At 38.1% G+C, this 23,550-nt stretch overlaps 1 protein-coding gene across 2 annotated transcripts in view; it reads left to right on the forward strand.

The window, feature by feature from the left end:
* The first annotated feature begins 13,918 nt into the window (after window positions 1–13,918).
* Window positions 13,919–23,550, forward strand: part of CLCN3 (Cl-/H+ antiporter 3) — a 62,207-nt gene continuing 52,575 nt past the window's right edge. For both annotated transcript variants that reach the window (XM_090288866.1, XM_090288868.1), the window contains exon 1: window positions 13,919–14,435. The gene's annotated coding sequence lies outside the window, so the exon portion shown is untranslated. The remainder of the gene's footprint in view (window positions 14,436–23,550) is intronic.

Consider the following 23,550-nt stretch of genomic DNA (forward strand, 5'->3'; position numbering starts at 1 on the left):
AACTGCACCCTACAGCCCCTAAACCCTGGAAGGAGCACAGAAGGCAGGGGAACGGCCGGCGCGTCACTGGCGCTGGCGTGTGACGTCGGCATGCGGAAGCGGACGCGCAGTAGAGAGGGTTGGGAAAGAGTGGCAGGGCGAGGTGGGGGCGGGGCCGGGGCTGGGGCGGGGCCTGGGCGGGGCCGGGGGGCGGGGGCGGGGCCGGGACGGGGGCGGGGGGCGGAGCCAGGGTTGTGCTGTAGCGGGACAGGTTAAGGGAGCAGGAAGTCGAAAAGCAACGGCAGGAGTGTGAAGTCTGATGGAGTATGGCAGAGGGAGACAAGGGCGAGGACTTAATACTAGAAGTTGATTTGAAATAAAGCATATTACAAATTCGTCCCAGACATACTACACAGAGAAAATCTTTAGACTTCTATTTAGAGATGCCACATTTTAAAAAGTAATTTGGCTTTTAAAAGCAAACCCTTTTCTAGTATATTTTGGGTTATGAAAACAAATTGTCTTGAAAATAAATTTTAAGGTATAATATGATTTTCTACACCTATATATCTAATGCGTGTATAATAAGTTAATTGCCAGTATAGTGAAAGGTTTGTTTACGTGCTGTGATTATAATCTTTAAATCACACCGAATGCCTTTTTTTAAGTTTTTATTTTTCAAGTACAGTTTATATTCAATATTATTTTATATTGGTTTCAGGTGACACATTGAATACTTCTTGCAATGCATTCACATTTGCATTTTTAGAAGCCCAAGCCTTCTTCCCATTCTTTTCTTAACAGAAGAAAATAAAATTGCATAATGTTCATTGGAGGTAATGACTAGAGATGTCAGAAGATTTAAAAAATGATGTGGTTTCTCTTAAATTTAATTTTAAGTACAAAAAATTTCCCTGTTACTCAGTTTTAAGTTTCAAAAATGCTAAAATAATGTTTTTATATATAATTTAAAACAACGTAATTGCTTTTGAATCTAAAGAATATCTAATAACTAGTTTTCAACAGTGTCAGATATAACATTTATTTCAAGTCTTCTTTGTAGTTATAGTTTTGGTACATTTTGTTTCATAGACAGAAAAATAAGATCTGTTCTTGAGGCCTAACAGAATATAAAATTGGGTCACATTAACATGTATTCCACATAAGAAAAAAAAAAAAAAAGAAAGGTTTGGTAGTCTATGTACCTTCCTTCATTACAGGACTTTCTAAGATAGAAACATATTTTCCTATAACAAGGATGCTGTCCTGAGATTCCAAACTTGAAGCAGAAGGAGGATGGTACAACTACAAGGTATATCTGTTGTATACCAGTTGTAGCTTGAAGAGACCACAGATTTTGCCAGAGACCTCAGGGGTCAAATGATTCAGATCTTTGCTTCAGAGAAATCTGTTTCCTTCTGCCTTATTTCTCCCCCAACACACCAACACCAAGACTTCCTTTGGGTTTTCCTACCAATCTTTGATTTAGTTGTACTTAGAAGACAAACTATTCCTAGCACGTAAATAGAAAGTTTTGGGTTTCTTTGCCAGAAGATGGCATAACAAGTCATTCAACCCAGTTGGTAAACTGGAGAAAAATCTGCTTCGATTTATTTACTCTTCAAATTCTACACAAAAGACTTGTTTTCTTCATTTTCTCACTTCTTGGCTAACCTCCTGTGACTCTTCCACCCCCAGTTAGTAGGATTTTGATGTCTGAATGCACTGTAACCTTAGTTCTACCCATGTCCTTTTGTACAGCAAAGTGAAACAAAAACATTTGCCAGTTGCTAAACTAGCAAATTCTTTTTGGCTGCTTTCATGAAGAATGGTTAGTCAGATACGTCCTTAGACAATTCTTTTTGTTCCTGTCATAGACTGTCAGCAGGAATATAAATTGATACAGTTTTTGTAGAAGGCATGTTAGCAATATGTAGCTGGACAAGTTCACTTTTAAGAGAAGTGGAGGAACATGTATTATGAGGATAACCATTACGTTTATAACCAGAAAAACTAGAAAAATGTGAATTTTAATAATAAGGACTTGATTAAACACATTATAATGTATTCAAACAATCGAATATTCTGAAGCCATTAAAACAGTCATCTGGATCTATTTTTACTGATATAGAAAGATTCCCTGATCTATTGTTGAGTAAATAAAGCAAGTTACTGTAACCTGCAGTAAGAGGATTACCTGATTATTTCCCTTTCTGGTTTATATACTCCTGAAGAGTTTAATTTTTTTCTTTTTACAACAAGAATACTTGAATTTCTTTGATTCCTTTTATTTGGATATTTTATTGGATTTTTCTTTCAAACAACAAAATGTCTTTCCTCCTTCCAACAACCCAATAAAAGTTTTACAAATGTCATCTACATTTTTCTGTAAGCTTATAAAAACATAAAAGAGCATTTAGTTGTATTTCTTTTAATCTTTTAAAATAAGATTATAGTGTACCCATTATTTAACAGTATATTGTGAGTATCTCTAGAGATCAACTAATTCTTGTTAATGATATCAATATTCTATAACATGCAGGTACCAAAAATCCCCTGGCTGGTTTGGCTCAGTGGATTGAGCGTCGGCCTGCGAGCTAAGTGTCGCTGGTTCGATCTTCCAGTCAGGGCACATCAGAGAAGGAAAACTCTGACTCCAAAAAACCTCCGCTGCCTTGCGGCATACCTCTTCAGGGGAAAGGCTAAGGGAGTAAACCCCGACAGAAAATCCGGAGCCGGAGTCCCTAAGGCGGTTTGACGTTGTAGTCAACACCGGCAACTCCTGCGGCGCACCTGAAGCCAAGCTGTATTGACTCCGTCTTTCCCTTGGACCCTTCAGCTGCGAAGAGAGGCTTCTGCTGCTGCATGGGCAACAGCAGACCCTCCATATCACCCTGCCCAGGCTCTGTAGCTTCAGCTTCACTGGAGAGGACACTCCAGCGTCATCACAAGATGTCGATTCAACACGGGAGGAGACAGATACCGTGTCACTCCCGAGTCGGACTGCACAGCCATTCTCGGCGGTGCAGATAGACTCTTAAGAAGCTACACCATCGTCTCTCGAGACTGACGGCTGCCGACGACGACGACGAGGTACCAAAATCTATTAAATGGGCTTACTGGGTAAAAAAGTATGCCTTTATTTTATTTTATTTTACTTTAATAGATACTCCTGTGTTTTGGTTATATATTGCTGTGTAACATATGTTGGCAGGGCTCTGTTGGGTGGTTCTTTCGCTCCACATGGCTTTGACTGGGCTCACTCACTTAGCTCCATTCAGTGGGCAACCATGCTGAACTGGATGGTCTGAGAAGCATCTCTCTCTCTCTCTCTCTCTCTCTCTCTCTCAGGATAGTCATACCCCTTTCAAAAAAGCTAGCTTCTTTTTTTTTTAACATATCATTTATTTTATTGATTATGTTGTTACAGTAGTTCCAATATTTTCCCCATTGCTCCCCTCTGTCCAGTACCCCCATTCCCTCCAGCAATCCCCCTAAGTTCATGTCCATGGATCATGCATATAAGTTCTTTGGCTTCACCCTTTCCTATATTATTCTTAGCATCCCCATGTCTATTTTGTACCAACCGATTATGCTTCTTAGTCCTGCACCATTTCCCCATTTCTCCCTCTCCCTCCTCCCAGCTGATAACCCTCCAAATGATCCCCATACCTATGATTCTGTTCCTATTCTGGTTTGCTTAGTTGGATTTTGTTTTTATTTTTTAGATTTAGTTGTTGAGAGTAGTGAGTTTGTTGTCATTTTAGTGTTCATAGTTTTGATCTTCTTTTTCTTAAGTAAGTCCTTTTGACATTTCATATAATAATGGCTTAGTGATGATGAACTCCTTTAGCTTCACCTTGTCTGGGAAGCACTTCATCTGCCCATCCATTCCAAATGATAGCTTTGCTGGATAGAGTAATCCTGGTTGTAGGTTGTTTTTCATCACATTAAATGCTGCTTGCCAGTCCCTTCCTGCCTGCAAAGTGTCCTCTGAGAGATCAGCTGATAGTCCTATAGGCACCCTGCTGTAGGCAACTCTCCACCTCTCTCTTGCTGCCCCCAGGACTCTCTTTGTCTTTCATTTTTTGGCATCTCAATCATGATGCGTCCTGCTGTGGTCCCCTCTGGGACCCTCTGTGATTCCTGGACCTGTATGTCCATCTCCTTCGCAAAATTTCGGAAGTTTTCATCATTTTTTTCAATTCTTGTTTGCTCATTCTGCACTGGTTGACTGTTTTTTTCTTCCTTATGTTCCAAATCATTGATTTGAACCCCGGTTTCCTTCCCTTCACCATTGGTTTTCTGTGGATTTTCCTTCGTTTCACTTAGCATAGCCTTCACTTCTTCTCTTATGCATCTGCCACACTCAAGCATATCTGTCAAGCCTGTGAGCATCTTTATCACCAGTGTTTTGAATTCTTCATTTGTTAGGTTGTCTGTCTCCTCATCTGTTACATTGGCTATCTCCTCGTCACTTAGTTCTCCCACTGGAACCTTGATCCGTTCCCCCTTTTGGGCCATACTTCTCTGTCTCCTCATTCTGACAGGCTCCTGTGTTTGTTTGCCTCCACGTCCCAGGTAGAGCTGTCACTCCTGTTACGTTGTAGGGGCGGAGCCTTAGGGATTCATCAGCACAGGGTGACCCGTTTCACCATGTTGTGGAGTTGTATGTGGGGGAGGGGTCCTAGAGGGAACAATGCCGCTTGCCCAGCACTCGCTCCTTTTCCAGGCACCTCTCCCACTTTCTCACTGGGTTGACACCCCTCTAGCTGTTGCCCTGGCCATCTTTCCCAGAGAGGGTGGGTCTGCAGACGTTCCAGAACCATGGAGGCCCTCCAAACAAGCGGACTCTGCTGAGACAGGGAGCCTCCGCCTCCACCCCAACCCCCACTAGCCTGCACAGTCAGAAGCAATGAGGCTTGACCATCCCCGGTGCTGGGACCATGAGCTTCGAGATCCAGTGAGGAGCTGGAAACGTTCCCCAGGTGTCCCTCCCGACCCCTTAAAATGTGTGACTGTGCTTTCTGCTGGCCTGCTGCTGCCACCACTACACCACATCTTCTCTGCCCTGGCTCCACCCATCCCACCCGTCTGGATGAGCATCTCTTCTTTCTATATTTTTTTGCTGGACTTCCATGCAGTTTGATTTTCTGGAACTTATGGTTTTTTCTAGTTTTGAGGTAGTTGTATTCCTTCTTAGTTGTGGTGGGAGATGCAGCATGTCTGTCTATGCCTCCATCTTGCCCAGAAGTCCAAAAGCTGGCTTCTTATAAGGAATAAATAGAAGGTGCCGGTCAGTCTTTTAAAGGCCAGACCAGGGACAAGTATAATGTTACATTTGGCACATTCTTGGTGAAAACAAGGCTCAAAGCCAGGCAAGATTTTCAAGGAGGGGAGGGATCAATGTTGGCCTATTTGTAGACTATCTACTACATCCTAGATTATTTTTCAGAAGTTTAAGAAATTCAAACTCCCGATAGCTTTGTACAAAAGATGCTTATTTCTACCACCACTGGATGTTTCTCTCTTAATTGTGCAAAAATTTTGAATTTCTTCCTTTTATATCCCTCTTCCTTTTCTATTTTCTTTAAAAAAAATCAATTTGTCGGTGTGTGGGAGACCAGTATATGGTACAGAGAGCTGTAGCTGCTGTGTGGAGCCAGAACCAAAACACGGGTCCATAAGCCTTAACTGGCTGGCAAATGTGCCCCACCTACCGTATTGCTGGTCCCACACTTCAGGAGGTTTTAGAAGTAAAATAGGAATGCAATGTACTCTTTGAAGCTAATGGAGCCTGCTTGCTCTGTGTAGCCCCAAATTCTTATCAGTAGAATTTGAAAACAAAATGTCTAAGTAAGAGACATCTAGAGTTTTATATGCCTTGGTGCCTCACAGTCTTGCTATTTATCTCCCTATTCTGATTTATGTTCCCCTTTATTACTCCCATTTGGTGGAGGTCTGCATGATTACCCCGTGCATTTCTGCATGTAGAAAACTCAATAAAAACCCTGACTGAGAAAAGTGATCAGTGATCTCCTGTGAGAGACACTCACCCTTCTCTCTCCTCGGACAATATGTTTCTGAATCAGTTCTTTCATCTGCATTGAGGGATCTGAAGGACAGGGAACCTTGCATCAGTGCTATTTGTAAAATATAGAAATGAACCCTTTGTCATATTGTGGAACAAATATGTTTTGACAGTCTCTCACTAATATTTTGATACTTTTTATGGTATCTTTAGCCATACAAAAATTTATATGTGATCAAATCTGGCAGTCTTTTATTTTGTAATTTAGTCTTCTGATTTTGCCAGGAAAATATTCTGTCACCCACAAAGTTATCCAAATAATTGTAATGTTATTGTGTTTTAATTATTTGATAAGTTTAATACATTTGAAATTTATTTTTGTATATGATTAACATAGAGAGATTAGCTTTGTATTCTTTTGGGGAAGAGCTAGTTATACCAGCATGATTTATTAAATGTGATTTTCTTTTCCACTGATTTGAATGTAAACTTTATCATATATAAATTTACTATTAATATTTGTATCTACTTATGAATTTCTCTTTTACTTACCTATTGGTGTCTTTCTCATTTTGTCAGTTAGAAAAAGAAAATTTTTGTTTTAATAATCAAGAAATACTCTAACAATATTTCTATTTTGAAAAAGAAATGCTGACACTAAAATAATTTTTTTTATTTTAATAATTATTCGTATACTTGTATACCAAAGATGATCATAAAGTTATACATTTAGGCCTTTTTCTGATAGAAAAAAATGAAAATTCCTTAAGCCTTTATTAATAGTGCTATATACTATGCCAAGTGGAAAGGGACTAGCTATATTACTAAAGTGTTCTACTAGAGATTTCTCAGAAATATACTGTCATTTATTCACATGGGATTGAGCACTATGCAAATGATGTGGATAGACATAGGTATTATTATTCACTTTTTCCAGTAAAGGCAGGCAGCAAGATGAAACAAATTAGGGGATAACAAATTAGAGCAAATAGTTGATAGTAGGTTTACACTGAATATTTTTCCTTTGTGAAGTTATTAAAAGACCACATATTTATGTAGGTGTATGTATTTGATCAGACTGTAAACATACAAGCAATCTTTTGTGATTGAAGAAAAGAAGGCTTTAAAACCTTAAATATGAGTAAATGCATGCTCTAAAATCCAAATCTGCTGTAGACATGTAATACTCACATCCAAAAAAGAAAAAAAAAAAAAGTGTCTGCATTTAGGGCTCTCTCTCTCTACATTCTAAGGGAGAAATCTTTACTTTTAAACCAATTCCTGAAAGCCTCCTCCATCTTGCTAGCGTTAAGTAGTTTGAAATAACCCATAGCTACATATAGCTTGAAAGTAAACTGTAGCAGTCTGATTACTTTCCAAATCTTAATCAGGTAAGCCTAGCTCAATATGCAAAGATAAAACACTTATCTAATCAGTTCTTGAGTTTCTGGCTTTCTGGGTTGGGTCACCTCCAAGAGCTCATAGAGGAGTCAACTATCTGAAGAGAGAGACAGATCATAATCTATTTTTAGAAAGAATAAAGTAAAACATTTAGTTCTTAGCCTTGCAGAGCCTGAGAAAGGAGTCACCTCATGAGTCTGAATTGAGGATGTACTTGGTTGAAATAGCTCAGTGTATCAAGTTCCAATGAGGCTTAGATAGGAGTTTTGTAGGAAACAATCACATTAAACTAGAAGATTGTCTGCAATGGCAAATGCTTCAAATGTAATCGGGAGTACAAATCTGTTAAAGGTAATTTCACATTCTTTCTTACGGAAAAAGGTAAAGGGCAAGAAAAGGTCATTTTCAACTATTTTCCTGATGCTGATGGGATCAGGAGGAAATTCTAGACTAGAACCATATCACTATTTTTCTAATAGAACATCTTAACCCCTTTACATTCCTTGCCAATATGTATGAAATATAAGCAATAAAATCAAAGTCATTTTTCTGAAACAACTCATAAACACATGAAACAGATCTGTACTGCCTTATACATTTCTCTGATTTTCTGTAGAACTGTTTTTTAATGTATTTTTTTAAGTTGTTATGGGAAATAATCCTATCTCCAGGTTTTTTACTTAAAACTTACAGTAGCTTGACTGGGGTCAGGGAATAAGAATCTATGAGAAACTGAAATATGATTCCCAGTGCTCTTTTCTATTTACTTTGCCCATTCCATAAAATAGCACATCACAACCTGCCACTCCTAGAATCGTGGAATTGCTGGCAGAAGGGAATGGCTCATATCACCTCCACTCACTAGTAATATTTACCATTTGTTTCTCTGTATCTGCCAGGGTACCAACAAGACTAGTGAGCAAGCAGTCCCAGACCCAGTTGGAATGGGTAAACTCTTAGCACTGTTGAGTTATTCTTCTTTTTCCTTTTCCTTTTCCCCAAGGTTTTGTTGGTTGGTCAGTAGGAGAGAAGTAAAGCTAATATGAATATTGGTAGTTTTGTCATTACTGTTTCAGCTCAATTCTAACCAAAAACATGATTTAAAATAGAAGAACCATCCCCCTCCAAGTAAGGAATCTGGTAAGTACCCCAATTAACAGTATCCCTTTTATAACACTTGTTGAGAAGGAATGATATTCTGTTGGAAGTACTTATATTAGTACATAAAGAAAATGTTCAAAGGATCTAGCTGGAGTTCTTACCATCGGAAACACCCAAGTCTGTTGAAGTGGAGGTTTAACACTGCCAGATTATCTAACAAAAATAACAGAGGAGTAAAAGAGAAAGTTCTTTCCCGGATGGAATCTATTGTCTTATCACCGAACTATCACATAGCTCTTTGTTTAAAGAGATTGTCCCATGTCTAATGTAGAGGTTCTGACTGAGTCCTACTCATTAACTGGTAATAATTAAAAACATGCTTGCTCAGGTCCAAACTTGGGACAATTAAAACAGAAACCCAGGTGGGACCCAAGCCAGGTTTTTTTTTTGTTTTTGTTTTTAAAGCTCCCTAGGTGGTTGTGATTCAAAGTGAAGGCTAACAGCTGCTGACAAAATGGTTACGTATGTCAGACACAATAAATTTTAAAGTAAATAAGTTCTCAAAAAGAAATAAGGTACTGCACAATATAAACAATATTACAGAACCAAATGGATAAGTAGACTTGTTCTTGCCCACTTATAAAAGATTCTTGAAATAATCCCCATATAGGAACAAATATACTACCATACAAAGGATTTAGAATTTATTTATAAATAAAAGGGTCACAGAAAGCTCATATAATTGACTAAGACAATTGTCTATTATTCTCAGAGTCTATGTACCTTTCCAAAATTAAGGTATATGTCTGTAGTAAGAGAAGAAAGTATTTAATGTCTGTAAATCCCTTGTGAAAAATTTCACTTAGTTTAGAAGTTTTTGCTTACTTTTCAACATTTTTCTAAAAAAAAAAAAACTAACAAACCTGTTCAACAGTTTCCCAAGTAAAATAAGAGAATATTGTTCTTGGAATTACTACCTTGATAAAAGTAATGAAGGAGTCATAGGAAAATTTTTTAAGTATATTTTATTGATTATGATGTTACAGTTGTTTCAATTTTTTTCCCTTTCCCCTTCCCACCCAATACCGCTCTTCCCTTCAGCAACTCCCCCCCTTAGTTCGTGTCCATGGGTCATGCATGTAAGTTCTTTGGATTCACCCTTTCCTATACTATTCTTAATATCCCCATCTATTTTGTTACTACCAATTATGTTTCTCGATCCCTGCACCACTTTTACCTTTCTCCCTCTTCCCTCTCCCAGTTAACCTTCCAAATGACCCCCTTACATGATTCTGTTCCAGTTGAGTGTTTGTTTAGCTTGTTTTTATTTTTTAGATTCAGTTGTTGATAGTTATGAGTTTGTTGCCATTTTAATCTTCAGTTTTAATCTTCTTCTTTTTCTTAAATAAGTACCTTTAACATTTCATGTAATAATGGCTTGGTGATGATGAATTCTTTTAGCATTACCTTGTCTGGGAAGCACTTCATCTGCCCCTCCATTCCAAATGATAGCTTTGCTGGATAGAGTAATCCTGGTTGTAGGTTGTTTTTCATCACATTAAATGCTGCTTGCCAGTCCCTTCCTGCCTGCAAAGTGTCCTCTGAGAGATCAGCTGATAGTCCTATAGGCACCCTGCTGTAGGCAACTCTCCACCTCTCTCTTGCTGCCCCCAGGACTCTCTTTGTCTTTCATTTTTTGGCATCTCAATCATGGTGCGTCCTGCTGTGGTCCCCTCTGGGACCCTCTGTGATTCCTGGACCTGTATGTCCATCTCCTTCGCAAAATTTCGGAAGTTTTCATCATTTTTTTCAATTCTTGTTTGCTCATTCTGCACTGGTTGACTGATACTCTTATGAGAACTCCTTTGTAAGTAACTCTATGCTTTTCTCTTGCTGCTTTTAAGATTCTCTCTTTATCTCTAGGCCTTTGGTCCTCTTTGGGTCCAACTTATTTGGGACTCTCTGTGCTTCCTGGACTTGTATGTCTATTTCCTTCACCAAATTAGGGAAGTTTCCTTTCATTATTTTTTCAAATAAGTTTTCAATTTATTGCTCTTTTTCTTCTCCTTCTCGCACCCCTATGATTCGGATGTTGGTACATTTAAAGTTGTCCCAGAGGTTCCTTATCCTCTCCTCATTTTTTTCAATTCCTGTTTCTTCTTTCTATTCTGGTTGCCTGTTTCTTCCTTTTGTTCCAAATCATTGATTTGAATCTCACTGTCCTTCCCATCACTTTTGGTTCCCTATATATTTTTCTTTATTTCACATTGTATCCCGTTCACTTCTTTTATTTTGTGGCCATGGTGAGCATCCTGACAACCAATGCTTTGAACTCTGCATCTCATAGGTTGACTATCTCCACTTCATTTAGTTCTTTTTATGGGGTTTTGTTCTGTTCTTTCATTTGGGCCATATTTCTTTGCCTCCTCAATTTGGCAACCTCCCTGTGTTTGTTTCTGTGTATTGGGCAGAGCTGTTTTGACTCCGTGTCTTGGTAGTGTGGCCTGATGTAGCAGGTGTCCTGTAAGGTCCAGTGGCACAGCCTCTCCTATCTCTCAAGCTGGGTACTTGAGGTGCGACCTTCATGTGGGCTGAGTACACCCCGTTTCTTGTAGTTGAGCCTTCGTTGCTGTTGGCAGATCAATGAGAGGGATTTACTCAGGCCAGTCAGCTGCAAGGACAATCTGTGACAACTGACCATCAACCTCCTCCCTCAGTGGAGGATCAACTGTGCAGGGGCAGCGTGGTGGTACTCTGACGGGAGTGATAAGAAATGTGACTGCATTGTTACCATGCTCTGAATCCCAGGACTGTATTGTTCGTGAATATTCAATTCTTCCTGGGAGAAATAAATAGGATGGACAAAAGTCATGTGTTAAGCGCAGATAAGTTACTAACCTGTGACACATGGTAGAGAGATAAAGTTAATAGGACATATACTTCTGAACATAGAAAAGGCTGAAATGACCAAGACATGCTTAATATTCATGATACACTAAACATAGAAGAGGCACTAATATTCATTAGCATTATATAGTCCTGACACACTAAATATACATGAAATATTCAACATTTGCAGGTTCTTAGTTCTGCCACCTAGTGGTGACAATTATACTGTCTCCCATGTCCTGCTCAAGAAGTGCAAAACCTGTACCTGCTCAGCAGGTTAACGGGCAAGCTACTGCTGTAGACAGAAATTCTTACCATGTATCGCTCCAATAGGGCCAGAGTGTGTCACTGACTTAGGCACCTTCCATTTCTGGTCCCTTGCTCAAACTTCAATTCTGTTCCAATTATGAAACGATCAACAAGAAGGCTAATATGCCAAAGAGACAGGACATACGAATATTGCATAACCACACGTTTCAACTCATGTGTTTTTCGGTCTTATTTGTACCCTACTGTAAGTATGTTAATGTTCCTCCCCCCACCCCTCCACCCCCCACTTCTCATGATGTCTTAGCCTTTCTTTCCATGACCTCTAGGATAGCTCATCTGGTACTATATTTGGAGGTTATCATTGCAACAAGGTAATTTCTCACACAACACGAAGCAGGTAATACCTGGGTATTACTCACCACTGTATGTTATACAAACTTAGCAAATAAAACTCTTTTGCCTAATATCCTATAATTTTCAATTCTTTGCACTCAAAAGAATGTCTCTTGTTGAGTGCAGACTTTCCTGGCAACAAGAGAGAATCTAATTTTGGCAGGTTCTGTGACATGTCCTTAGAAGACCTTTTAATCTTTAGGCTTTCCAAATAAACCGGATTAGCAATTTTTAGAATATTCATGATAGTAGGATATAGTTTATTTTAATTACAAGCAGCTGAATTTCTTGATCCTGAAAAGGTCACTTGAATGGCCCTTTGATTATTGCACGTGTTGTGTGACTAGACCTCATTGTTTCAGGATTAGATAGCAAGAACGTTTGGTGTTTTTTGCCTGCTTGTTAAGGAAACCTACTGCATAAACATGTAATTTTATGCAAGGCCTAGTGACAGGGAAGGTCAAAGTGGGTTCTGAAATAAAGTTACACTGAGAAAAACTTGATTCATGGGTTGGTGCTGGCCCTGAATCAGAACGTGAATGTGAATGGGAGACTTGAATCTGTGAGGCTGTCAGCTGGTGGAATCAGGTATGAGCTGAAAAAACTGGTTCTCAAGCCTCTTAAGGCATAAAACCCTCTTGGGTAACGGTATTACAGAGGGGATTTCCTTTTCTCATAAACATCAACCAACACCCCCATCCTACTACCTACTGCAATGGGGAAGAAAAGGGAACTCCTTTATCACCCGTAGTAGGTGGCTGCGCATTTGAGAAGTGACTCCATCTTACTTTCTACCACTTTTTGGACTGGAATACCTACAACTGTTACTTTTTGCCTGTCCAACCGCTGTATTTTAAAAGCGTTGGGAGCAGATAACTTGGCCCTTTAGTTTCACAGGTGATAATGGTATTCTGATTGTGCTGAAGAGATTATTTTTAGTAGATGCATGCCAAAGTACATAGGGGGGTAAGGCATCATAATGTCTGCACCCTACTTTCATGTGCTTCAGGGGGAAAAAATACACCCAAATACTGTATAGATGACGCAAATATAGCAGAATTTCTTAATCTCGGTGATTGATCCTGTCATGCCTATGATGAAAACTCTTCAATATCATATTGTTATTGTAAGTTGAATTTACACTTCGAAAAAATAAATCGTTATATACTTTCTCCAAAATACTAATTCGCAAGCATTATTGCTGAAAAGGCGCAACAGTTAAATCTGACCTATTGGTTTTTCTTTACATGCATGTTAGGTACAAAATCGGCAACGATGTATAATGCGAGGCGACCCCATTGCATTCCCTGCCTGCAACCTATAAGCACAGGCAGCATGCGCTGCTGGTCTAAATTCAAAGGCGCACATTTCTCTCGGTCTAAGTGTTTGTTACTAGCACTCATCGACAGCTGCTTTTGCTTTTCAGTCTCGGGACCGACGCATGCCGGCGTTTCACGCGCTGCTACGGGACACTGACTTCTCTGGCCTGCGAGGAAACGGAGCTCCTAGAGGACACTGGTCAGGGCGCGCGTCTGCAGACTTCTGAGACTGCTTTTCCGGAGGCGGCTGCCTCCTGTCCTTTCGCGAGGTCACCAGCGCGGCAAACAGCGAGGCTAGAGTGACGGGAGATAACCCACAGGCAAGATCTCACACCCAGCACGTCCCCTACAGGGCTCACCAGCTCGCCCGCCTCTCCTCCTGGTGCCCCGCCCACTGTTGCCGCATTGCCCAATAGGCGCCGATGGGGCTCCGGTGTGACCGGAGAAGGAGGTGTTGGGGCGGCCAGACGCTGAACGGCCGTTCACGTCTACGCGGTGATGTCACACGTCGACGCAGCTCTCGGGCTCCCGGTTCCTGTCGCTTTTCTTCCTCTTTCGTGGGTCCGGGCCAGTGTGTTACGGAACCTGCAGCACCTTTCTCGTAGTCCAAGTTCGCCCGTGGCCGGAATCCGGCTGCTTGTTGAGGAAAGAGGGTGTGGTGGGTTGAAAGCCATTCTACTTCATCCCAGAATTAGACCATGGATTCAGTTTTAATCTCTTAAAAGGGAAGTGATGTTGGAGATCAGTTTCAATTTTGGGTAGCAGCAGGTTGACTCTAGGGCCCAAAGTAAGCACATTTAACTTAATGTTGCTCCCGTGTTTGGAGGAGGACCAAAAGAGAGAAAAAAAAAGGAAAGTCCCACCTGGCAAAATTTCTGTAACCTTTTCAGTCGAAAACCCAGGTGTATTTTAAATTGCGATAGTTTTTGTTGTATCCAGCTTCTTCAGGTGGAGCTCCCAGGTTTGGCTAGGTTTTGGGTTTGAAACAGATGCAGAATCCAAAGGCAGTGCAGAAAACAGCCACCGATTTTGCTATGCCTCTGAGCTGCAAGGTGAGTTGCCTTCTGTGAGTGAAAATTCATTAGCTGTCCTGTTCATGGTTTTTGGCTCAACTGTGATGGCAAGGCTGTCATCTTGGTTTATGTCTAACAGGTTTACCGACATAATGTTAAATCCATGCTGATTAGATATATACCCTCGAATATACTTTAAAATTTAGCCTGTTTGGTCCAGGAAACGTCGAAGGACCTTTGAATAGAATGGAAGTAGGTTCCAGAAAAAGATTAAATTTGAACTGAGAGACTGGGATTTACATTCGCTAAACTTGCCCAAATTTAAAGTAACTATTGAGTTTTTATTTCTTTAGATTTTTGTTTATATATAAAACTTATGATCTTGGACCAGAAGCTTCCTTAGAATCTCAAATTAATTTTGCATATGCTTTATTTGTATAGCATTTTAAAATGAGCACATAGAAGGCATTTACATTTACATTATGCCCACTTATTACAATTGAATCAATAGTGACCATACAAATATTTTTAATTCAAAAATTCAGTTCTGCGAACTATGGAAACTTTTTTTGATCTATGCATTGTTACTGCACCATCATTGTGGCTTGTGTCATTGATTGTTGAGTCTTTCCAGAAGCGATTTTCTTTCATCACCAAAGAGTTAATTTAGAATTTTTTGCGTTGATGAGGTCTATATAGAAGTAATTTAACGTCAATTTTATGTGCCGTGTTCTACATTTATATACCTTATGTGATCACCACATGTCTAATAACTCAAAGACTTTGATTCTTTGCTTGAAAAGTGGGTCAAATGATTTTAAGAATTTGATGTGAATGTATAGTATCTACATGTTACTTGGAAATTGTTTTAACATGTGTTTTCAATCATATGTTGCTTATTAGGAATGCAACTATTTAACAGGTTTTGGATACATACAGTTAAGGGAAACATTTGCTGAAGTTATGATTTTATGTTAGTAAATTGGCTATTTTCCAGGTCACGTTGGTGCAAGGCTTTCCATTTCCTGTTGTGACACGTTGGCAATATTTTTTAGACCGCACAGGAAGCCAGATTTGATCTCTGTGGTGGGTCAGATGTCAAAGCAGTATCCTGTGGGGTCTGGCCACTATTACTGCAGAACTTTCCGCTAAGTTTCTGGTCAAACTTGTCATCTAAAACTTATAATATGACATAATAAGTGTTAATATTTATTGAGGGAATTCGATGACTCAGGATTTTTCCTGTGTAGTTTATGTGGATTATCTCAATTCTCACACCAACTCCATGAAGTAGGCACTTTCCAGTGTTCCCATTATACAGATGGGAAACTGAGGCATACAGGATCTAATTAATTTGCCCAAAGTTTCAATTAAGTGTCAGAATTGAGACTAAAGCCTGGCAGTGTGATTTCAGAGGTCTCGCTCTCAAAGGCTACACTATAAGGCGGGCAAGATTAATTAAATGCCAGAAGAGAAGATAGGATGAGAGGGATGGCACCGTAAGTTAATTTATTTTTCCATTATAAAAATAATGTACAATTACAGAAACTCTGGAAATTTTTTTCTTTAAAACTCTCATTCTACTCTAATAAACCCTGTTTGGGCATTTTTTCCATATGCAGATTCACATGTGTATATAACCATTGTAACTATTATTCATTTTGATTCTTAAAAATAAATGTTCCTTAGTTAAATATAAAATGGAGGATGAACCCATGTGGGGAAACTGCCCATTTGCATTGCTAACACATGTAAAGATTTTAATCTGCAACTTTGACAGGAACCAAGTTAAATAAACTTATTTCTTGACCTTATGGGAAATAGTTGAACAGTTTGTCTTGTAAAATCATGAAAATTATTACTTGTTTTCAAAGTGTAAGCCTTCCACAGCATCTTTTTGTTGGATTTTGTTTACCTTTCTTCCTTCTTATAGTCTGAGCCTTATATTTGTGTGGGTGGTTTTCCTTTTAAAATCATCTGGCATTTAACTTTTGCATGGCTCTAACATTTTTTTATGAATCTAGGAAATTTTCTCCAGAGGAGACAGCTACTTCTTTTAGGATATTATTAATTTCATAATTTTGAAGAAAAAAGCAATTTGGACATCCAGCTAACTTAATTAACAGTAATATTAACAGTACCCAACAGTAATTAACAGTAATCAAGTAATATAACTCTTGGGAGAAATTGGTTTTTGTCATATCTTGTATGAGTTGACAATTTATGTCAGAATAAATTATTTCTACTGTGATGATGCAGCCTGAGTTTCATGATGCCATGCCATCATGAATAAAATAAATTTGAGAAGCTTTTCATAAATTTTATTTATGAAGTTAATGTTTACTACAGGTTTTCTCAAGAATCTTACACTGTTAGCTGTTACGGTTCTGGATGCAGATATGCTTTATTACCCATGCTTATTTGACCATGAAACCTTTGACTGGATTTCTGTTCTGTGCACATATTCATCTCCAAATACAGTATTCCCTCACTTATCGCAGGTATTACGTTCTAGACCCCCCCCATTATAGGTGAAAACCCGCGAAGTAGGAGCCTTACATTTATTTTAGTATTTACATATATTTTAAGGCTTCATAAACCCTTCCCACACACTTATAAACCATTCCCAGTCCCTTATTAACCTTTTCCACACTTTTATAAACACTACTTATGTTCTTAAACATATTCTACACTCTTAAACCTACATAACTTTGGCAACATACATATACAGTGCCGCAAAATCCTGCGATATAGCGAAAAATCCGCGATAAATAATTAAATATAATATTTTAAAAAATCCCCGCAATACGGTGAGGCCGTGATAAGTGAACCGCGATATAGAGAGGGACTACCGTAGATTTGTTGCCTTCTTGGCTCCATAGCTTGATGCATGCCCAGTACTTTTGCTTTAGTTAACAACCTCTTTACCCATTTCTGCCCCATAAAATCCCACTTACCTTTTAAGGTCCAGCTTACATGTGTGTCTTCCAAAGAAGGCTTCTCATCATCAAATGTAGTGGAATATGGTCTTTTCTCTGAGCTGCAATAACAGTTCTTGTGTCTTCTGTGACATCTGTCATATATTGCCTTTTATTTAGATATATAGTAATTTATGTGAAAAAATTACAACATCCCTTTTGGGGATAGTACATAAAGTAATTTATACCGAAGGTTAATGAAAGCTGTACAAATATGCTATTTATGAATAAAAATTATGTTTATATTTTTTACAATTTCTGGTACGTTAGTAGCTGTTCTATAAACATTAGTAAATGAATAAATTATTGTTTAAATTTGTTGTCACATTTTAATATTTAATCAGTATTTAGCACATACAGTTCTTAAAATACTTATATGAAAATGCTTCTTACGTACAAATGGCTAGATCAGTCCGTTTCACTTTCCTGCTATCGTTGTTCTTGAGACTTTGTCTGTCTCTGTAGTTGCTGACATTTGGGATTTTCATTTTTTTCACTCAGATTGTGCATACTTTTCTGTCAGTTTAATAGCCAACCAGATAGCTAACTTGACAGACCTTTGACACTAGCTATGGTCCTCAGCCCTAACCAGTCTTCTTTATGAGTAAGGTGAAACTTTTTGGGGAGCTATAAACAATCAGTATGCTACCTCAGGTTATTAGTCACTTTTTTTTTCTAACCTCTCCCTTCCCATTCTGGTGTATACTGCTTAGTGTTTGCAGTTTGGGGGCTAGGTTACATTCCCTTCATTGTAGTCTGGCCTTGAATACGACTAAGCCTGGATGTACCCTCAAAACCAGAATCATCTTCTGGAGGGTGGGCCCCTTGTAGTATAGGCTTCCCTTGCTAGGTGAGTGTTCTAGGAATGCACCTGTATCTGTACCAGCTAGTGTTGTGAGAGGTTGTGTTCAGCTTCCGTGAAATTTTTTTGAAGACCCTTTCAATGTATTTGCCCATTTTATGATGGGTGATTTACGAGTGCAATTTTTGACCAAGAATGATATGACCCTGTACCCCACCCTCCCTGTTCACTCAGTTTCATCCCCGCAACTGACTCTTTTTTGTTCCCCCAATGAAAAAAGTCCTCAAAGATAAACAGTTTGCCAATGTGGAAGAAGTGAAACAAAAAATGGCAGAAGCACTAAAAGGCATCAAAATCGATGAGTTTCAAAACTGTTTTGAGCAGTGGAAAAAACGTTTGATAGGTGTATTGCATGAAATGGAGAGTACTTTGGTGAAGGTGACTAAAATTTAAACATGTAAGAATAAATACACAATTTTTTTAATAAATATGTTTTTTGGGGTTTCCCCTTGTAATTCTACAGTTGGAAAGAACAGTTGAGTCCTGTAAGCTGTAGGAGACAAAAATTTGTTTCTTCCAACTGTTTCAAATTAATTAGTCAGAAATTTAGCAGATTATCTTCAATTTCTTCTTTACCATTCCCCACATTTTATTAGTTACCACATCCTCTTAAATATTTCTCAAACTTTTTGCTCCTCCAAGTTGCTATGTCTTATTTCAGTATGCCCTCACTATCTTATATATTTAGAATTGTTTAAGGGTCTACTAGAAAAAGGGTCATCTAACTTCTTTCCCTATCTTCAGCCTTTCAGTCTCTTGACCTTCTAATCTATCTTCCACAGTACTGCCAGCATTGGTCTGCTAAAATTTGTATCTGATATGTGGTTTGTCTCTTCAAACTCTTAATGGTTTCCCATGTGTATAAATGAGTTAAATAAGCTCCTTAGCATGACATGAGCCCCTTTCTTGATCTGGCATATGCTCATCTCTCCAGCTATTCTTTAGTCCCCGTCCTCTTCTCTAAAAGCCACCCAAGCAGGTTTTGTTATTATGCTGCTGTGTGTTTTGCACATTTTTGGTTTATATTGACTTTATCTTATACTTAGCTTAGTTAATTCATCCTAATCATTCAGTATTCAGCTGAAACCGTCCCTCTATTACTAAGAGTTCACAGATTTTCCCTGGCAGCATGCTATTCCTTTTCAGTGTTGTTAAATACCTTGTATATAGCTCTCCTGTGGTACTCACCACACACCATGCTATAGTTATTAGTATGTCTTTAACCTCACTGCCTTGGTAGTAGAGACCATATCTTACTTACTACCCCAGCACCTGGCTTTGTGCCTGGTATGCTAGCTGCTGAGTAAATGGTTGTTGAATGACTTAATAAATGACTCTGAAAAGTAACTTTGGCTATTAGGTAGATGGTCATCCTGTAAATTCATATAGGGAGAGTAGGACGACAGTCAAGTTTGAGGCAAATATTTATTCAGGTTGGGTCTTGTTGAATTTGAGTTCTCATACATCTGAGTAGAGATGTGTCATCCATTTGTTATGCATTTGTTATTCATTCATACTATAAATGTTTATTGACCCAGAATGATTTTGTAGGTATAGACAAAAGTATTCTAAAATTGATATGGAGAGGCAGAGGAACTAGAATAGCTAATACAGTTTTGAAAAATAAAAATGAGTGAGAAATCAGTCTATCCAATTCCAAGACTGATAATCAAAACTGTGGTATTGCTGTAGGTAGAGACACATAGATCAATGTGATTGACCCACACAAATATGCACAACTAATTTTGACAGCAGCACAGAACAATTCAGTGGAAGGAAGATAACTTTTTCAGCAAATGGTGCTGTAGCAATTGGACGTCCATATGTCAACAAAACAAGCAAACAAAAAATGAACCTTAACCTACATCTTAAGCCTTATACAAAAATTCACTCACAGTGGATCATGGAGTTAAATATAAAATGTAAAACTATAAAAGTTTTAGAAAAAAGTTCAGAAGAAAATCTTTGCGACATGGATTCTTAGGTTTGACATCAGAAGAACTGTCCATAAAGGAATAATTTATAGATTAAACTTCATCAAAATTAAATATTTTTGCTCCTGGTTAAAAGGAATAAAGCTACAGAGTGGGAGAAAATGTTTACAAACAGCATATCTGACAAAGGACTAGTATCTAGGATATATATTCTAAAATATAGAATTTGGCAGTAAAAAAGCAATCCAATTAGAAAATGGGCAAAAGATATGAACAGTCACTTTATTGACCAGAATATGCAGATAGCAAATAAGCACATAAAAAGATGGTCAACATCATTAGTCATTAGGGAAATTAAATTAAAACAATAAGTGGTCACTGTACACCTATTAGAATAGCTAAAATAAAAAATAGTTACATCAAGTGCTGGTAAGGACATGGAGAAACTGGGTTATCATACATTGTTGGTTGGAATGTAAAATTTGCAGTTTCTTGAAAAACTAAACATGCAGTTACCATCTATTACACCCGTTGGCTTTCATCCCAGAGAGATGAAGTCTAAGTTCACACACACAAAAAACCTGTACATGGATATTTATAATAGGTTTATTCATAATAGCTGAAACCTAGAAAAGAGCTAGATATTCTTCAGTTGGTGAGTGGTTAAACAAACTGGTACATCCATACCATGGAATACTACTCATCAATAAAAAAGGAAAGAATGATCAATACATACAACAACCTGAATGAATCTAGAGAATTATTCTGACTGCAAGAAGCTAATCCCCAAAAGTACCATAATTAATAATTCCATTTATGTGACATTCTTTGAATGGCAAATTTATAGAAATAGAAAACAGATTAAGGGTTGCCAGGGGTTAAGGAAGGGATGGGATGGGGGGCTGGAATAATATGGTCCTAGCTATCAAAGGGGAACAGAAGGGATCCTTGTGGTGATGGAAATGTCCTATATCTTGACTTTATCATTGTCAGTATCCTGATTGTGATTTTATACTATAGTTTTACAAGTTACCATTGGTAACTAAGTAACAGGTACAAGGATATCTCTGTATTATTTATTACGACGGCATGTGACATCACAGTTATCTCAAAGAGTTCAGTTAGAAAAAAATGAACATGTGGTATGTGCCAGGTACTGTGCAAACCACTGAATATGTAATGTTGAGCAAAAAGTGACACAGTGCCAGACCTCATGATACATTCTAGAAGGGAAGACAGACATTAATTAAATAATTACATAAATAAGTATAATATTACAACTGTGATAAGTGCCAAAAAGGAGAAAAGGAGAGCTTTCCTGACTTGGTCAGGAAAGATTTGCCCAGGTAGTAAGTAAGTAGGTCAAGGAAGGTTTTCCTTACTAGCTGCATGGCTTTGGACAAGTTATTTAAACTCTTTGTGCTTCGGTCTCCTCATTTGTTAAATGGGGATAATAATAGTACCTAAGCTTTAGGGGTGTGATTGTATTTAACACATATATTAAGTGAGTTAATTTGTAACCTGCTTAGGATAGTGCCTAATGAATTGTAAACTTTTAAGAATTTGTTAAATAACTAAAGGGATACTTGATCTGAAGGATGAGTAGGAGAGTTGATTAGATGATGAGGAGAAGGGTATGTTCCTGGCAGAGGGAGCAATAAATGCAGCACTGAGGCTGGAGACAGGAAAGGGCCTGGTAGGACTGGGGGAAAGAAGATTAGTGAGTCAAGAACACTGCAAGTACACACTGAAAAATGGAGCTGGCGATCTAGGCAGAGGCCAGGTTGCATAGGGCTCTGTCCATTACGTTCAACTTTGTCTGCTAAGGGTGGTGAGAAATCATTAAGACTAGTCAACAGAGTGGAAGATGTTACTGGTCAGACTTGCTTTTAGAAAAGACCAGGCTGGCTGCCATGGGGAAGTCAGATTGGAGGAGCTCAAGATGATTCTAGATCATGTAGGAACTTACTGCAGTAAGCCAGGCCTTATCCCTGGAGATTTTCATAGGCTATTGCTATAATCTTCATAACGCTGCAAAAACACATGTGCATGCTCTTGTGTGTCTCTCATAATGTTTTGAATGTTTATTTGACAATTACAAAGGAAAAGGTGACTGTGGTATTGTTTTCATATGCAAAATTTCAGGTGTTGTATTATGATTTAAAGGACCTTTTGTGGGCCAGCCTGGGGATTGAGTTTAGAACCTATAAGGATTTAACACTGCTTCCAGATTGCTTCTTTATATTTCCTTTACGGAACCATAGAATTTTGAATACTTTATGACAGTGCTGATCAATAAAAATATTTATGCTGTAACTGCCAGCCACATATATAATTTTAAATCTCTTCGGAGCTACATTAAAAGGTAAAAAGAAAACGATGAAGTTAATTTTAATAATGTTTTATTTAACCCAATGTATCTAAAGTATTATTTCAAAATGGAATCAATATAAAATTATTAATGAAATAGTTGATTTTTTGTCAAGTCTTAGAAATCCACTGGGTGTTTCACCTGAGAGCACATCTCAGTTTGGACTGGCCGTGTTTCAGCGCTAGTGGCTGCTGAACAGACAGTGCAGCTCTGAAGGTTTCTGGGTTAATAAGAGTAGGGTTTTTTTTTTCTTTTTAAGTTATCAAATTTATGGAAATAGTAATCCATGCAGGCCTGAGTTTAATAAACTTTTGGAACAGAGTTGGTTGCTCTTGTTGTAAAGAAAGTTGTGGAGTTCTAGATGTCTCAGAGGTGTTAGTGAAATGAAGTTTTTTAAACATTTTGAAAGAGTTAAGTTGCCACATTTATGGTTTTTGAGGGAATGTTAGGGATAAAATGGAGGAGCTATGTTGGAACTTGCTGATTGAGGTCTCAATACACAGAAAGTTTTAATTATTTTAGAGAGCTTTGTCAGTGATATGTAGCCTGTAACTAATGTCTCTTTGGTGTGTGTTATATATATTAATCCCTTCTAGTCTGATTATCACATAAAGAAGTAAAGAATAGGATGTCTGTGTTTGCAAAATATTAGCCTCCATGCTTTGATACATCAAAATTAAAATGATTCTCGAACTATTCATGCTTATTTTTTTAAAAACCTTTGGTTATTTACTGAAGAGACACAATATTTAATTTGATTGCTTCTATGGACATTACAAAATTCTTAGTACGAACAGTTATTTTCATACTATTCTGTCTTAACATTTACCTTAAATATAAAACTCTTGCTTTAATTAGGACATTCTAAAATGTTCGATATGTAATAATAGGCCATCTTTGGTAGAGTTAACCATAAAACATTAAAGGAGTTGTAAAGCAGTATGTATTTAAATTTTTCTTTGTTACTTATGTGCTAGTTTTTGGTTATTGTCCCAAGACCAGATTAATA

The sequence above is a fragment of the Furipterus horrens genome, unplaced genomic scaffold (genome assembly GCF_987537825.1).
Source record: "Furipterus horrens unplaced genomic scaffold, mFurHor1.1.pri manual_scaffold_10, whole genome shotgun sequence".
NCBI lineage: Eukaryota > Metazoa > Chordata > Mammalia > Chiroptera > Furipteridae > Furipterus > Furipterus horrens.